Below are 17738 nucleotides of genomic sequence, written 5' to 3' on the forward strand. Positions count from 1 at the left end.
AGCCCTCTCACATACACACGATCCCTTTTTCATGCACACGAGCTTCCAATCTCTCTCATATAGGCTCCCTCTCTCTGAAACCCACACTCAAGCATCCCCCCCACTCCCCCTCTTACCAACCAAGCTGTCTCTCACCCTCCCCCACACCCCCTTCTCCTTTCTCACACATTCTCTCACTGGCATCCCCTCCCATGCTCTCACACCCTCCCCACTCCCCCTTACCAACCATGCTCTCTGTCACCCTCCCCTTTCTCTCACACACATTCTTTCTCATCGGCATACCGTGGGACGTGCTCTGTTCGCGGCGAAAAGGGAAGGCCCTCGTGTGCCGCGAATGGCGTGCCGGGCCTTCATCTTAGCCACAAACGGAATGCGGCACACGGGGGTCTTATCTTTTCGCCGCGCCGGGCCATCATCTTCACTGTGAACGGAGCGTGTGCCACGAGACGCGCTCCTTTCGTGGCATGCCGGGGTCTCTTCTGCTATTTTCTGCGCAGAATTTGGCAATTCTGTGCAGGGGGTAATTCTGCGTTCCGCAGTAGCGCAGAATTCCCCCAGGTGTAACATGTATAATTATCTAGCAGTTGGTGAGAGGTTGTGTGTGAGCACTTGATGCAAAGAGTTCCTGGCTCTCAGAAAGCAAGTCCAATTTCTGGAGGCTAGAGTATACAGACCTGGAGTAGCTGAGGCAGACAGTTATATAGGGGAGATCTTCAGGAACGTAGTAGAATAGCCATACCTCCAGTCTGACAGCCTCTGTGCTGCCTTGGAGGAGAGAGGTTTCCTGGAAGGAAACTATTAGGCAGTCTGTGAATAAAATAAAAAATCATACTCTGAATTGTCTATATGCAAATGCCAGAAGTCTTAAGATTGGAGAATTAGTGTATGGCACTGAATGAAAATGCAGATGTAATAGGCATCTCAGAGATGTGGTGGAAGGATGACAACGAATGGGATACTAGGATACAAATTATATCTAAATGATAGGCTGGATCAAATTGGTGGAGAGATGGTGTTATATGTTAAGGATGGCATAGAGTCAAACAGGATAAAAGTCTTAAAGGAAACAAAATGTAATGTGAAATCAAAATAAATAATCTCTGGATAGAAATTCCCTGTGTGATAGCTTTTCCCTAACAAATTAGGCAACACTATAATGGAAGATTTCAATTATCCCAATACTGTGGGGGGGGGGGGGGGGGGGTGGGGGGGGCATGTTAAGGAGGTAAAGGGTTTTTTTTTTTTAAAAGAACTATAAATGACTTCTTCTTAGAGCAGCTGGTCCTGCAACCAAGAGAAAAATAATGTATATCAGTGGTTCCCAAACTTGTCCTGGAGGACCCCTAGCCAGTCAGGTTTTCAGGATAGTAGTAAAGAAGTGAAGATTGGTGTATATAAAAAAGCCTTTTATTGAAATTTGCCTGACTCTGGCCGAGTTTTGCTCTTTGGTCGAAAGCTGCCTCAGGGGCAATATGTATGGGCAGGATCTATTGCATGCCTGCAGGGCTAAAGCCACAATATTAGTACATCCACTTATATATACAAACTTTGGTGCCTGTTAGACAGTACATGTAGTCAAGACGTGTAGTGTCAAATGTGAAAAACACTACTTTCAATTTTGTCCTCAAAGTATTGGTTGATACTGTGAACCATTTAGACAGAGGTTACCAGATACAATTCTACCGCATATCTGAGGTACGTATAATTGCTGGTATAATTGCATGCGATAGATCCTGCCCATACATATTGCCCCTGAGGCTGCTCTCGACCAAAGAGCGAAACTCGGCCAGAGTCTGGCAAATTTCAATAAAGGGCTTTTTAACATGCACCGATCTTCACTTCTTTACTGCTATACAGCCAACTGGATCGGCTTCCGATTTGTTTTCTAGGTTTTCAGGATATCCTCAATGAATATGCATGAGATAAATTTGCAAGCACTGCTTCCATGTACTGCAAATTTTATCTCATGCATATTTATTGTAGATACCTGAAAACCTGACTTGACTGGGGAACCCCAGAATAGGCTTGGGAACATGCACTCTAAATCTAATCCTCACTATGATGTACGATTTGGTGCAAGAGGTAGCGGTGAAGGGGCTGCTTGGAAATAGTGATTATAACAATCACATTTTAATATAATCACAGAAGGGAGGATATTACATAAAATTTATGGAAAATAGGTAAATTAGAAAAAACTAAAAGCATTTACAAAGGTTAAACGTTTGCTTGAGGCATGAATACTATTTAAAAACACTATCTTGGAAGCCCAAATAAAATGTAGTCCATGCATTAGAAAAGGTATGAAGACCAAGCAACTGCCAGCATGGTTAAATGGTAAGGTGAAACAGGCTAATAAAGCCAAAAGGGCATCTTTCAAGAACTGGAAGGTGGATCCAAGTGAAAAAAAAATAGGAAGTTAGATGTCAAGCATTAAAAACGCAGACCAAAAGGAAATTTGAATAGATTTCTAGAAGCAAAAATCCCAAATAAAAACTTTCAAGTACATTTGAAGCAAGAAACCTGTGAGAGGTGGTTGGACCACTAGATGACAGGGGTAAAAAGTGCTCAGGAAAGACTAGGCATAGCAGAAAAACTAAATGAATTCTTTGCTTTGGACTTTGAGGGAAGATATTGGGGAGATATTACCCTTAACAAAAACGTGAGGATAAGCTGCATGGAGTGGCAGTTAATTCCATAAGAAACATGCTAGGCAGACAGGATGGACCATTTCTTCTTTTTCTGTCATCATTACTATGTTACCTAAATTCTTTGAAGGAGATGCTTGAGAGAAACTGAAGCAAATCATGATGCGCCATGAAGATGTAATAAAGCATATTGACAAATTAGAGAGTAGCAAATCATTTATTTTATTTAAAAATATTTATAGCCCACATGCAGTGAACCAGTCGAGCTAAGTGGGTTACAATACATAAAAACAAAAGTTACAAAAAATACAAATGTTAATAAAAACAAAATAAAACATCTTGAGGAATAATCATCCAAAAACCCAAATACTAAAATGCCAGTTTCAAAGTTATTTAAAAATAAATCTGGTCCATATTGCATACACTCCAGAGTTCTGAAAGAATTAAAAAAAAAAAAAAAAAGAAGATATTTCTTAGCATTCAGATAGGTGGATCCATGACTGGTGGGTTATGCTGCTCTACCAGCAGATGGAGATGGATCAAAGCTGACATCACAGGTATATATATTCCTGCACTGATTTCAGCCTCCCAGTATTCTCCATCTCCAGCAGATGGTGTATGTGCATCTCCCTACTGGAGATTGCGGTTTTTATAGAAGGAGGAAGTTCTCCACTTCCTTAGCCTATGTGCGGATTTGGCGAGTTTTTGTAGCTTGGTGTGAGGATCGAGGGGTTCTTCCATGTTCGGTTAAGATCCCACTCATTTTGGAATTTTTGCAGGATGGATTGAGCAAGGGGTTGGCCCTTAATTCATTGAAGGTATAGGTGGCAGCTCTTGCCTGTTTCCGAGGTCAGGTGAATGGTGGACTCTTGCTGGCTCAGCCAGATGTGGCTCATTTCTTAAAAGGGGTGAAACATCTTCGTCCTCCCCTGCGGTTGCCAGTGCCCTTGTGGAGTCTTAATCTGGTTTTGGATTTTCTAGGGAGTCCCAACTTTTGACTGCTGCATAGCTTTTCCTTGAGGTTACTTACCTTGAAAACTGTGTTTCTTGTGGCAATTTGTTCTGTGCATAGTCTCTGAATTGCAGGCCTTGTCTTGCTGGGAACTGTTTCTGCAAGTTACTCCGGGGTGATAGTTACGCACTGTTCAACTTTCTTTGGAAATCAAATAATTCTCTGCTGTCTGGACAGGGAGAGAGATGTGGATGAATATCGCTTGTTAAGGTCCTTGGATGTCAAGAGGCATATCTTGAGGTATTTAGGGATTTCTTTTTATTATTATCTCTTTATTCAAATTTTTCAAATTAAAACATAATACAACATTGTATTTTCATATAATAAAGGTAATCACATTATGAGACATTCATAAATCTCAAACAAAAAACCAACTAAAACAAACATCTCAATATATCTCTCATGTGAACTATAATGTGGGGGGTCCTGACTAACCATAAATTTTGCATTAATCAAACTATAAGGGAGTGATTTCTATTTCTGTTTGAGCAACCGATATTTCTGACTGATTGGTAATCATTCCTAGACTAGTTTTATCCCTTAAGAAATTCTCCAGGTGGGATGGCTCATTAAAGGAAAATTTCTTACCCTGGTAATTGACAAAACATTTTGATGGAAATTTCAAATAAAAAGTAGCACCAATTTCCAGGGTTTTACTCTTTAACATAAGGAAATGTCTTCTACGCAATTGCGTAGGTCTAGACACATCCGGAAAAACAAAAATTTTTTGGTCACAGAATGACAGATCCTTATTCTTAAAGAATTTCCCCAATACTATATCTTTATCTTTCTCCAATGAAAAAGAAACAAATAATGTTGCCCTTTTATTTATAATATCAGTAGACTCTTCTAAAAAAGTAGATACTCCTATGCTTTTATCCTCTAACTGACCATTATTATCACTAGGACACACTGGGAAATAATAAATTTTTTGATATCACCGGTATATCCTTATCTTCAAACGCTAAATTTTCTTTTAAATATTTCAAAAACATTTCTATAGGTGATGATAATCTAGTAAATGGGAAATTAACAAACCTTAGGTTTTTAATTCTCATTAGATTCTCCACATTTTCTATTTCAGCATGTAAGGAATTACAATCAATGATATTCAAACATTCTCTCTCTTGAACCTTCTGTATTTTCCCTTCTACAATTTTCAAAGTTGACTCTACTTGATTTAATCTTTTTCCTTGTTCCACAATAGACAACCTGTTAACATTTACTAATGAGGATAATGAGTTGTTAACTTGAACTAGGTTAGAGTCCAACTTTGTCAAAACCCTCCACAAATCCCCCATAGTCACATTAGCCGGGTCCACAGAATCAATTTGTGCCCGGTCTAAGGTAATTACTATATTACCTTCATCTGCCTCCGTAGATTGTGATACAGGGCAGGCAATCGAATCGGCTACAGTCAATGGAGATTGCATTTCTTGTGCACTCACATTTCCTGAAGTCTTCTCGGCTTGCTGATCTTTTCCTGTGATTCCTGGGGGTTGGGGAGGGGTCGGTTGATTGCCTGGACTTAAAGAGGCTTCGGAATTGCCTCGTGTAGAGTCCATATATGGCGTTCCCTGCCGATTAATATGTGCGTCCATGGGACCAATTCTCACAGCTGTTGGCGATGATGTTGCGAAACGCGCCTTCCTTTTTCGACCCATAAGTTAGTACCACTGGGTGCAAAGTTCCAAGGGTTATCCAGCCGGCCGCGGTCCTCGTGGTCAAAGCCGGCTTAGGCAGCGCGCCGGCCGGCACTACGTGCCGACGTTCCTCGGGTTTTGTAGGCCCGGTCCCTGGATGATGACGTCAGGAGCACAGGATCAGCTGGCTCCAATTAAGCCCAGCTCCGTTCTCTCCACGCTCACGGAGAGAAAACCTGCAGGTGTTTTTGGCAGTCTCTGCGATCCTTACCAGGACGGCTCTCCTTCACTCCCTTCAGTTCTCTCTCAGGGCCCCCTCTGATCTCCGCTCCTCGGGTTTTGTAGGCCCGGTCCCTGGATGATGACGTCAGGAGCACAGGATCAGCTGGCTCCAATTAAGCCCAGCTCCGTTCTCTCCCCGCTCACGGAGAGAAAACCTGCAGGTGTTTTTGGCAGTCTCTGCGATCCTTACCAGGACGGCTCTCCTTCACTCCCTTCAGTTCTCTCTCAGGGCCCCCCAGGTATTTAGGGATTTCTGAACCTCTCAGGAAGACAGACTGACTATTTATACTCCACGGTGGGAGTAAACAGGGTGAGCTGTCATCACGGGCTACAATAACCCACTGGATTAAGGAGGTAGTCACAGCCGTGTATGTGGATGCTGAGCAGCCGTTGTCTAGTTAGGTTGGGGTTCAGGCAGTGTCATGTTGGAGACTAGATTGCTGTCTCCCATTGAGATTTGCTGAGTTGCAGCATGGTCCTCCTTACGTACCTTTTCCAGTCATTACCGTCTGGATGTGCAGGCCCGGGAGGACACAGCCTTTGCACGTGCTGTATTGATCGGATCACGGGTTGCCTCCTGCCCTGTTCGGGTGTAGCTTTTTTGGTACATCACACTGGTTGTGGATCCACCTATCTGAATGCTAAGAAAGGAGAAATTATGTTCCTGATGATTTCCTTTTCTTTAATGGCTTCCGGATGGTGATGCGTGGCTGCGTGTTCCAGGAGTTACTGGTAAATTTCAATCCAGTCCCTAGACTAGTGTTACACTCCTTCTCTGAGCTCAGTGGTTTCCTGTTAGCTGAGTGTTAGAGTGGTTGTCTGTTAATAATAAAGTTTTTGTTAGGTTGCCCACAGTCGACTTTTGCAGAGAATACTGGCGGGCTGTTGTCAGTGCAGGGGTATATACACTGTGACTTCAGCTTTGCTCAGTCTCCATCTGCTGGTAGAGGTGCATAACCCACTGGTCATGGATCCACCTATCTACATTAAAGAAAAGGAAATTATCGGGTATGTAGTAATTTCTCCTTGCGTACTTATTTCTAGTAATCTCTTAACAGTGAGCTTGACATCCGTACTAGGCAAAATGGTAGAAGCTATTCTGAAGAACCAAATTGCTGGCCAACTGGGTAGATATAAATCAATAGGGTAGAGACAACATGGATTTAGCAAAAAAAAAAAAAAAAAAAAGTCTTGTCTTAAAAATCTGTTCAATTGTTTTGAAGGAATTAATAAACATGTGAACATGGGTAAGTCAGTTGATATATAGTGTTTCTGGATTTTCAAAAGGTGTTTGACAAAGTCCCTCATGAGACTTATCAGGAAATTAGCCATGGAATAGGAGGCAATGTCCTATTGTGGATTGGTAAGTGGTTAAAAGATAGGAAGCAGAGTAGGAGCGAAGGGTCATGTCTCTCAATGGAGAAAGATAAATAGTGGCATGCCTCAGTGATATGTACTGAGATCAGTATGTTTTAATATATTTATAGAAGATCTGGAAAAGGGAATAAGATAATCAGCTTTGCAGATGACACAAAATTGTTCATAGCAGTTAAATCACAAGCCAGTTGTGAGAATTGCAAAAGGAACTTGCAAAACTGGGGGGATTGGGTGTCTAAATGGCCGATGAAATTTAATGTGGGCAAGTGCAAAGTGATGCATATAGGGAAGAATAATCCAAACTATAATTACACAATGGTGGGTTCCATATTAGGCATCACCATGAGTGATGGGGAACAAATAGGGAGTAGTTATTTACCCTTTCCAGTGATACTAGCACTGGGGAACACTCCATGAAGCCTAAGCATAAGCGCTGGCAAGTTAAATATAAGACATTGGTAAGATAGGCTAAGAGAGAATTTGAAAAGAAGTTTGATGTAGAGGCAAAAACTCACAGTAAAAACTTTTAAAAATATAACTGAAGCAGAAAACCTGGGAGGGAGTCAGTTGAACATAAGAACATGCCATACTGGGTCAGACCAAGACCAGTATCCTGTTTTCAACAGTGGCCAGTCCAGGCCATAAGAACCTGGCAAGTACCCCAAAACTGTATTTCATGCTACTGTTGCTAGTAATAGCAGTGGCTATTTTCTAAGTCAACTTAATAGCAGGAATAGACTTCTCGTCCAAGAGCTTATCCAATCCTATTTTAAACACAGCTACACTAACTGCACTAACCACGTCCTCTGGCAACAAATTCCAGAGTTTAATTGTGCGTTGAGTAAAAAAGAACTTTCTCCGATTAGTTTTAAATGTTAGATGATCAAGGGGTTAAAGGGGCACTTAGAAAAGATAAGGCCATCACAGAAAGATTAAACTATTTGCTTTGGTGTTTACTGAAGAGGATGGTGGGGAGATATCCATATCAGAAAAGGTTTTCATGGGTAATGATTCAGATGAACTGAACCAAATCACGGTGAACCTAAAAGATGTGGTAGACCTGATTGACAAACTGAAGAGTAGTAAATCACCTGGACCGAATGGTATACAACCCAGGGTTCTGAAGGAAGTAAAAAAATGAAATTTCAGATCTATTAGTTAAAATTTGTAATCTATCATTAAAATCATCCATTGTTCCTGAAGATTGGAGAGTGGCTAATGTAACACCAATATTTAAAAAGGGCTCCAGGGACAATCCGGGAAACTACAGAGCAGTTAGCCTGACTTCAGTGCCAGGAAAAATAGTAGAAAGTGTTCTAAAGATCACAGAACATATAGAAGGACATGGCTTAATGGAACAAAGACAGCATGGCTTCACCCAGGGCAAGTCTTGCCTCACAAATCTGCTTCACTTTTTTGGAGGAGTTAATAAACATGTGGATAAAGGTGAACCGGTAGATGTAGTGTATTTGGAGTTTCAGAAGGCATTTGACAAAGTTCCTCATGAGAGGCTTCTAAGAATAGTGAAAAGTCATGGGATAGGTGGCGATATCCTTTCGTGGATTACAAACTGGTTAAAAAACAGAGTAGGATTAAATGGACAATTTTCTCAGTAAAAAAGGGTATACAGTTGAGTGCCTCAGGGATTTGTACTGGGACCTGTGCTTTTCAATATATTTACAAATGATCTGGAAAGGAATAAGACTAGTGAGGTAATCAGATTTGCAGATACAAAATTATTCAGAGTAGTTAAATCACAAGCGATTTGTGAGAAATTGCAGGAGGACCTTGTGAGACTGGAAAATTGGGCATCCAAATGGCAGATGAAATTTAATGTGGATAAGTGTAAGGTGGTGCATATAGGGAAAAATAACCCATTCTGTAGGTTCCATATTGGGAGTTACTGCCCAGGAAAGAAATCTAGGTGTCACAGTGGATAATACTTTGAAATCGTCGGCTCAGTGTGCTGTGGTGATCAAAAAAGCAAACAATGTTAGGAATTATTAGAAAGGGAATGATGAATAAAAGGGAGGATGACATAATGCCTCTGTATTGCTCCATGGTGAGACCACACCTTGAATACGGAGTACAATTCTGGTCACCGCATCTCAATAAAGATATAGTTGCGATGGAGAAGGTACAGAGAAGGGCAACCAAAATGAGAAAAGGGGATGAAACAGCTCCCCTATGAGGAAAGACTAAAGAGGTTAGGACTGTTTAGTTTGGAGAAGAGACGGCTGAGGGGGGATATGATAGAGGTGTTTAAAATCATGAGAGGTCTAGAACTGGTAAATGTGAATCGGTTATTTACTCTTTCGGATAATAGACTAGGGGGCACTCCATGAAGTTAGCATGTGGCACATTTAAAACTAATCAGAGAAAGTTCTTTTTCACTCAACGCACAATTAAACTCTGGAATTCGTTGCCAGAGGATGTGGTTAGTGCAGTTAGTGTAGTTGTGTTTGAAAAAGGATTGGATAAGTTCTTGGAGGAGAAGCCAATTACCAGTTATTAATTAAGTGGACTTAGAAAATAGCCACTGCTATTACTAGCAACAGTAACATGGAATAGACTTAGTGTTTGGGTACTTGCCAGGTTCTAAGGCCTGGATTGACCACTGTTGGAAACAGGATGCTGTGCTTGATGGACCCTCGGTCCGACCCAGTATGGCAACTTTTTGTGTTACAATGTCCTTAAATGTATGAACATGGGACATTTGATAATCATTTTACATCCACATTATTTAATCGGTTCCGTTAATAGAGATTTTGCTTTCAAAAATGCAAAGTCAGATAGATGTATCCTTTTAGACAGGGCCGGTGCAGGGGGATTAGGCGCCCTAGGCGAGCCTTCTCCCTTGCCCCCCCCCCCCCCCCCCTGGTCTCGGCCCCGACTCCTACATTGTTCTCGATTACACCCACTGACTGTGTGGTTTTCTGGGTCGCGAACAGGTTGGGCACTGCTCGCGGCCTGCGAAATCTCCACTTCTCTTTGCCGCCGCTTGTGGCCCCATATGGTTTGCACCTAGTGGGTACCAAGGGTCTCCGGCACCCGGGGGCTAATGCATTTGTGTGCCTCTCCAGCATCCCCCCCTTAATCCTTCTTGTACTAATGCTTAAGGTCACAAAATCAGTGGCATCTCTAGACTGAAGAATATTTTTTTTTTTTGGGGGGGGGGGGGAAGAGCCAAAATGAAATTTCTTCATCACACCCACCTCTATAGCATGGATCCTGCTTTAAAATTGGTTACAAAAAAAAAAGTGTTAATAAAAAGTTCAAAGGGTCTTCTGTGTAATTTTAAAAAGCTGGCCAGTTTCACCCTTCTAGTAAAACTACTATAAAATTATTTGATAGCCTCATTCAACTAATTCTATATGGCTATGAGAGTGAAGTCTGGAATATATAGGAAGGGACAGAATGTCAATACAAATCCTGCACCTCCAGTTCTCTAACTCTGTGCATCCACTGAAATTCCCCCAAACAATGGAGCTTGGATGTTTCCCTTACAGCTCATCATACTAAAAGATATTTTCAAATTCTGGTGTCACCTCACAGTAACAGCAGCACAAACACCTTCCACTGCCAGACACATTGTGAACTAACACAAAACCCAGCAAAAAAGGCACTCAAAATCTATACTGCAATCCCATCGTAACATAACAGTAATAACACCAAGGACTCAAACAACATTAACCCTACCTGTGAAAAAGCAAGGGTAAATATTACACTGGGTCCTAGAATACCAATACATCACCTACTGAGGAAACAAAACAAACCCAATTGCTATAGGTCCCTATACAGACATTACATGCTAGCAGAATCTCTCATCACGGTCACACACACACAGAGCAGAGACAGACTCTCACCAAATACAGAATACAAAATAAAGGAGCACAAATTAGACAAAAACTGAAATGGAAACTCCAAGAAGCCAGATTCTGTGTATTAACAATGGAAAAACAGAACCACCATTCCTTATAAAACAAATAAAATCAAGAAGCATAAAGCATCAGTTATAATAGTAAAACCATAATAAAAGAATATTTTAAAACTACTGATAAATAGAATTTCTAATAATTAAAATCCTATACATTTTTTTTACAATTTCCCAAACACCAATAAAATATTTCAAAACAGCACTTATATCAAACACCCAATAATTAAAACTAATAAGGATTTTAAAAAGCCCCTGCTGACCCGTTCTGTGGGAGCTCTTGATTTCCAGTCACCCTGATATTGTCAAGGATTAGGTTATCCTCTCTCACACATACTCACATGTCCATTCTCTCTCACACATACACTCACATACATACACATTCATGCTCTTATATCCACCTTAACCTCTCGCTCTCACAGACACAGACACACTCTCAGGATCTAAGACACTCTCTCCCCCTCCACACACACCACCCCCTCACACAAACTCTTACTCCTCTGGATTTTCTCATACACACTCATGCTCTCACACTCACTGGCTCCTTCACATACACACACACACACCCAGGCAAGCTCCCAGTCACTCACACACACACACACAGACCCCCAGGCAGGCACCCATGCATTCACACACATACTCCCCCAGGCAGACTCCCATTCATACACATGCACACACTAAAGGAAGACCCCCCTCTCTTTCTTTTGCCAGCAACCTCAGAGCCTCTCTCTGCTGCCACTGTCACTGCTGCCGCATGGCTATTTGGGAGGTGCTGATTGCTGCTCCTGGCAGTGAAGCCCATTCTGCTGCCTCCTCTGTGCAGGCCCTGTGGGCTACCACTTCCTCCATGCTGATCTCATACATTGTGAGATCCGCATAGAGAAAGTGCTACTCTTGCACATTCCCAAAGATTACATGTGCCAATCACTAAAAAGTAAAGTTTTCTAAACGGTTGGTCACAGGCTTTTATGTTCCACCTTCCCTTTCTTATTTTTTTGCCAATTCCTTTTATATTGTCTTTTTTCTATTTTCTCTCCATCTTCTTCCCTCACACAGTCAGGTTCTCATTATCACATGCTTTCTCTCTCTCTGTCTCTCACACACACACGCTGTCTTCTCTCACTCCCACACGCTGTCTTCTCTCACTCCCACACGCTGTCTTCTCTCACTCCCACACGCTGTCTTGCTCAAGCACAGGCTCTCACTGTCACATTCTCTCTCATATACAATCATTCATACACAGTCTCTCACTGGCACACGCTGTCTGACTCACACACAGGCTCTCTCTCACTCCCACAGGCTCTCATGGTCACATGCTGTCTCTCTTGTACACACAGGCTCCTCACATGCTGTCACTGCAAACATTCAGGTCCTCACTCCCACACACAGTCTCTCAACTCATCTCATACACGCACACATACACACTCTACAGGCCGTGGGCCTCCTCTTCTCGGGTCACCGCAGGATGGGCTCTGCAGCAGCCCTGATCTTTTCAGGCCGCCCTTCGCAATGTGGGATCCGCAGCGGCCCTGCTACCGGGCCTCTTCCTCTTCTCGGGCCGCTGCAACTTGGGATTCGCGCTGGCCCGTAAGCGCTGCTCCTCTTCTGCACGCGCTGATGCTTCTCCTCCTTCCTGCCCGCGCAGCTCCGGCACTGTTTTCTTTCAGGGCCACGCAGACAGGAAGGAGGAGGAGCACCTGCACGTTTAAACGCGACTTTTTTCTTCAGGCCATGATGACGTGAGCTCCACCACGGTCCTGCTGATCTGCCTGCTATGTGTCGCTGTTCAGCCGCCAGTGGGATGAGGTCCACCTGTGGTCACATGAGCCTCCCTGTGCCCGGGGGCATTGACTCCCCTCGGGATACCACTGCTCACGGTGTCCCCTAATACTCTGTGCCTTAGGCCCAGGCCTAGTTTTTCCACCGGCCCTGCTTTTAGAACGTTAAAACATTACTTAGCATTTGATTGGTCCCAGTGTGTTGCAAAATTGATACAGGAGGGCTGGGAAAACGCATTTGAAAAAAAATTAAATATTTTGCTTTGGCTGTCATTACTGGTGGTTACAGATCACCATTAGGTGAAAGTCTGCATTATTCTGATAAATCTACTGTGAAAATAAATTTGATCTGTCTATGATTTTCCAATGGTTTGTAAACAAACTATTAGCTGAAAAGAGCCAGGGTGAGGCGTTGGAAATGTGATTGTAAAAGATACATATCTTCTTTAAGAAGTCCCTTTTATTTCCTGTGCCTTTTCCTTTCAAGGCAAAAAGGGGTGTCTCTTGCATAGGTTGACCTTAAAACAGTTTGGAGCTTTTATGTTTAAATGTTGGTTTTAAAGGCAGCCTTATTTGATATTTCATTAATGTGCCTGAAGTACAAATTATGTGTTTTTCTTAAAAATAAAAAAAACTCTTATGGTTCTGTTTATCCATCTGACTCTTTCTGGAAGTATTGTACTCTAGGTCTAGGGTATACTGTTGCAAGGAAAGGAAGGGTACATAGTTGGAGCCAACACTTGGATATAGCATTTTGGCATAGCTCCCACAAGAGGATGTTGTGATTGGGGGTGACTTGCTCAAGAGGACTGAACTCAGGGGAAAAAGAAGCACCAAAATTCACTGTGAAGGAGTCTTAATACCCCTCCTTAAACTGTGCAGGATCTAGCCTGTACAAGCTGAGGGGGAGAGTTCTATGGGTGGGACCCCGCTGGGAAGAAAGAATCCTGTGGGTTTTAATCCAGCTGGGGTGGGTAAGAGGCAGAAAGAACCCAGCTGGAATCAATAGACCAGGCCCAGGTCTCCGGGAGAAGGCAGCTCCTGTATACATTGCTGACCTAAGGTGAATTCTGTATGTGAATGGTGATTGTTACTGTTGAAGGTAAGCAGATATGTGCTGATTTTGAGCACTGTAAATAAAAGTACTCTTAAGCCTTGACTGCTCATTTACTGTGACACAGTTCTGTAGTCTAGTTAAGTTATGAACTTTCAGTTGAACCAGGAGATCTTCAGGAAAGACACCCACTTCCTCTGTACTGCCCTTGAGAGTGCAGCCTTGCCAACTTTTATTTGCTCTGGAGTTGTGTTTTCTTGGTAGATCCCTACATAATACTGTGATCTTTAAGAGTCCCTTGTAAACATCCATTTGGAATGAAATTGTAAGCAAGTTTTAAATTCTAGGGCTTGAATTAATTTGTTTTCCTCGAATCCCTTAGGAATGCTTGTCAAGGCAGGTGATAGAATACAGTTGGATTGTTAGCTGTGAATTATACTAGTTAGTTATTTTCTGGATATCTTCCAGATGTTGCTAGTTTTTCTTGTCCATATATGGATTTAAGAATCTTTTAAGTTGCAAATGAAGTCTGAGAGATTAAGTAGTTGCCTAATATTGAGCTTTGCTGTGTATTTGCTAAGTTGTTTACCCTGCAAAGGTTGACATGCTAAAGGTAATGCATCTAATTTGTGTAAAATAATGCTTTAGTTCTTATCACCCAGTTAGATGAATCCAAAACAAGTGGGTTATGCACCTCTACCAGCAGATAGAGACAGAGCAAACTGACATCACAGTATACATACCCCTGCAGTGACATCAGCCCGCCAGAATTCTCTGTCTCCAGCAGATGGTGGACATGCATCTCCCTACTGGGGATTGCTTCAATTTAAAAAAAAAAAGAGGGAAATAAGGAAAAGAAACTTGCCCTGCTCTTTTGCGGTGATACCAAAAGGTCTTTCCTCCAGTTGAGAATTTCTGAGATGATTTCCATGGTCCCTCAGATGAGTGCCTTGGTCCAGTAGCTGGTTTTTCAGCCGGCATGGACTTGGCTATTAAGCAGCTGAAAGACAGTGGGTGCAGGAAGCAGAGTGTGGCTTGTGATGGCAAATGTCCTCTCCCCCGCAGCCAGAGACCATTTCTGTACTCAGCCAGTTAAGGCTTAGCTCAGGTAAGTTTAAAAAAAAAAAGAAATACCGAGGAGGATGGCTTTTAGCTATAGGGCTTCCTCCTTCCCCTGGTCTCTGTGCTTGGTACACCATTCCAACATTTGTCCACTTCCGTGGGATGTCGAGGGATGTGAGTAACCTCTGTAGGCTAGGCCCTGCTCTGAGGCTTTTTGCTGCATGCCACATGGTGGGCCTCAATGGCATTTTGCGCGCTTTAGGCTGCCCTCTACAGGATTGTCTGTTCTGTGTGCATCTAGCTGTGCATCGAAGTTAAATGTCCAGTTTTTGCATGTTTAGGCAGGCCTAATAGTCTACGCATCCAAGTTAAGTGGCACCTTAAGTGGCCGTCTGCTTACCTGTATGCATAAGTTAAGCATTGCTGTGCGCTTAATTTTTTTACAATGCCTAGGCATTGGGATGCCTAGAATTTTTGGACGCCTAAAACAAAAACCCCAAACAAAAAAAAACAACCTAGAAACATGCTTCCAGCCACCAATCAGCATGCTGCTAGTCTAATGGCACCTATATCTAAAAAAAACCCTGAAACCTAAACGCCTTTCTCTTTGCACTGCCTGTCATATTCAGGCATTTCAACCAGGAATGCCCACTGATTTGTGCTAGTGCTATTTGGCGGCTCAGGGAGTGTTATCTTCCTCTGATTTCACTAAACCTAGTTCTTCCTAGCTGAATGCAGGTCTGGGGAAAGACTTTTCAGGTGAGGCGCCTGATTTTGGTACTCTCCTAACTGGTTCTTCAGCAGGGGAAGGCAGCTCGATGAGTATACTTCAGGTACCTCCTGGTCTGGATACTTCCACGTTTTCACGGGTAGAATTTTTCCAGGAGTTGCAATCCTTTCTTCAGGCACAGTCCTCAGCCCCATCCATTGCTCCCAGGGCAGAGTTGCAGGTATTAATCTTTCCTGGACCTACTGGTAAGTGCCGGAGTACTCCAAGAGCACCAGCAGGACTACCTGAAAGAGATCTGGATGGCATGGATGATGCCGATCCTGACTCTCTTGAGTGTTGTGAAATTCCTCCAGGATTAGAACCATATTGGGACTATGCTAAGGTTCTTCCATAGAGATGGACTGCTGGCCCTGATTTCCCAGACCTTGAAAATGCTGGGAGTACCTGGGGTAGATTCCTTGTCTGAGCCAAAGGGAAATCCTATTTTGGTTCCTCTGCATAAAGCCTCTTGTTTTTTTCCCTGTGATCGAGGCCATTCAAGAACTGAGGTCTGGTTTTGGAAGGCCTGTAACCTCTGGATCCAGTGGTGAGAATGTGTTTACGTTTCCCAAAGGTGGATGCACTTGTATGTGCAGTCTCCAAGCAGACGAATATCCCCATGGAGGGAGGAGCAGCTTTGAATGATGTACACAATAGGAGGATTGAAACTATCCTTAAGCAGGTATTTGAAGCAGTGGCAATGAATTTGCAAATAGCTTCTTCTTGTTCCCTGGTGGCTCGCTCTTGTTTATTTCTCTCTAGTGGTTGATGACTCTGGGGTGAATTTTCAGGGCAGTTATGGAGCCAGTGGCCGCCACCTTGGCAGATGCAGGCTGCGATTTGATCCCACCGCATCCCGTGGGGTGGCTTCGATAATAGCAGCCAGGTGTCAGTTATGGCTGAGAAATTGGTTGGCCGATGCAACCTCCAAGGCTAACTTGTCTCTGTTCTGCTCTGATGAGTAAGAACATAAGAACATGCCATACTGGGTCAGATCAAGGGTCCATCAAGCCCAGCATCCTGTTTCCAACAGTGGCCAATCCAGGCCATAAGAACCTGGCAAGTACCCAAAAACTAAGTCTATTCATGTTACCGTTGCTAGTAATAGTGTGGTTATTATCTAAGTCAACTTAATTAGCTTAATGTGATATAATATATAGCGATGTAATACTGTGATGTAATATAGTTTCTGGTAATCTACCCTCTTCTCTTCTCTCTCTAGGTCTTCCTATCTTTCTTTCCTCATCCTTGTTCCTTGAAACCCCTGTTAGATGTAACTTTTTATTTTCTGGTCCTTCGCTTAAGTTGTTACCCCAGTTGAATGTAAACCGATGTGATATTCATTTGAATGTCGGTATATAAAAGTTATAAATAAATAAATAATTAATGGCAGGTAATGGATTTCTCGTCCAAGAACTTATCCAATCCTTTTTTAAACACAGCTATACTAACTGCACTAACCACATCCTCTGGCAACAAATTCCAGAGTTTAATTGTGCGTTGAGTGAAAAAGAACTTTCTCTGATTAGTTTTAAATGTGCCACATGCTAACTTCATGGAGTGCCCCTAGTCTTTCTATTATCTGAAAGAGTAAATAACAGATTCACATTTACCCGTTCTAGACCTCTCATGTAATTTTAAGTAAGAAAGGTGTTAGTAAGGGGTTTCCTTAATGATTACATCAGCACTCCTTAAAGTTGATGCATCATTTTGAGTGCAGTTAATTATTAGATCATTAGAATAACTCAGATTCTAAAAAATGAATGATCTTTCTTTTATGAAGAAAGTATTTAATTGATCAAGTCACATCATAGATACAGGAAAAATAAAAAATCAAAATGGTTTCCAATGTGTTAAATCTGCCAAGATCTCGGACATGCCATACGCTGGATAGCACAGCAGCCCCGAGCTTCTGGACTTCATGGTATATATACCCTTTTGTTTTTTTTTTGTTTTTTTATTACCATTCATAGGCTTATGGCCCAGGAGGTTAAAAACTAATTTTATTTCAATATGTCAAGTCAAACAATCTCAGACACCTGGTTTCATGTATATTAATTACTAAAAAAATTACATATATGTCAGGGTACATGGCCAGGAAAATTTAGCTGTAAAAAAATTCTTTAATCTTTATATCTGATGTGCTTCATCAGGCCACTTGGGTGCTTTGATCTTTCATCAA

At 42.3% G+C, this 17738-nt stretch overlaps 1 protein-coding gene across 2 annotated transcripts in view; it reads left to right on the forward strand.

Moving 5' to 3' along the window:
• Positions 1-17738, forward strand: part of SEPTIN7 (septin 7) — a 407754-nt gene that overhangs the window by 200335 nt on the left and 189681 nt on the right. The gene's annotated exons all lie outside the window — the stretch shown is intronic.

The sequence above is a fragment of the Rhinatrema bivittatum genome, chromosome 2, assembly GCF_901001135.1.
Source record: "Rhinatrema bivittatum chromosome 2, aRhiBiv1.1, whole genome shotgun sequence".
Classification (NCBI taxonomy): domain Eukaryota; kingdom Metazoa; phylum Chordata; class Amphibia; order Gymnophiona; family Rhinatrematidae; genus Rhinatrema; species Rhinatrema bivittatum.